This window comes from Aplysia californica, unplaced genomic scaffold (assembly GCF_000002075.1).
Source record: "Aplysia californica isolate F4 #8 unplaced genomic scaffold, AplCal3.0 scaffold00002, whole genome shotgun sequence".
In the NCBI taxonomy this organism is placed as follows: Eukaryota; Metazoa; Mollusca; class Gastropoda; order Aplysiida; family Aplysiidae; genus Aplysia; species Aplysia californica.
In genome coordinates, this window is record NW_004797272.1 from 4,072,265 (window position 1) to 4,073,166 (window position 902).

Genomic DNA, 902 nt, shown 5'->3' on the forward strand with positions numbered 1-902 from the left:
AGAGAGAGAGAGAGAGAGAGAGAGAGAGAGAGAGAGAGAGAGAGAGAGAGATCAACTAAGTAAGGGAGAACAGAGAGCGCAGCGTTAATTCTTAAAATGTTTATTCTTGAGAGTATCAATTATTATAAAACACTCCAGATTGTCAGCACAGGATAAAGTGATAAAGTACCGAGTTATAAGTCGGTTGTCTTTGGACCAATTTCAACCAATACGTTACGTTTGTAAGTATGAAAAAAAAATCAACCAACACGTTCCAAAAATATCAAGTTTTTTTAAATTTTAACCAAAACTGAGTGAAACGTAAAACTTTGCAATTTCTTAATAATCAGCCACATTGTTCCATTTCAGATAATTTCTATTCGTGCATTCATACAAAACTTACATATATCGTCAAATAAAACTTACATATATCGTCAAATAAACCCAAGGAAATAATAGCTATTTAGATCCCCAGGAGTTGACCACTTCTCTCCCGACACGTTCCTATAATATGCCACTGGACATTTTGAATGGCCCTGTGGCGTGTTTCTGGGTTGATTCTTTGGAGGTCAGGTTCAACATAGAGTTTTAACTGTTCAATTGCTTGTGGGTTGTTTCTGTAGACTCTGTCCACCAAAATTAACCCCCCAAAGAAATCATTGTCAGGGCTCAAGTTAGGAAGAATGTGGTGACCATTCATGTGTAAACTTTCTGCGTATAGGGAGTTCCATAAACCGGGGTTTTTTTTCAACCACGTGTGGGGTGAGAACCCATCCCACTGTAACAAGGCCCCTGCAGCATAACAACCCCTCTCCTTTTTTAGTAGAGGTTTTAAGAGGTTTTACGGCGCTCGCAACTGCATAAGGTCATATGAGCGCCTGAAGATTAGAGGTGTTACAAGAGAGTAACAAACATAAATAAGA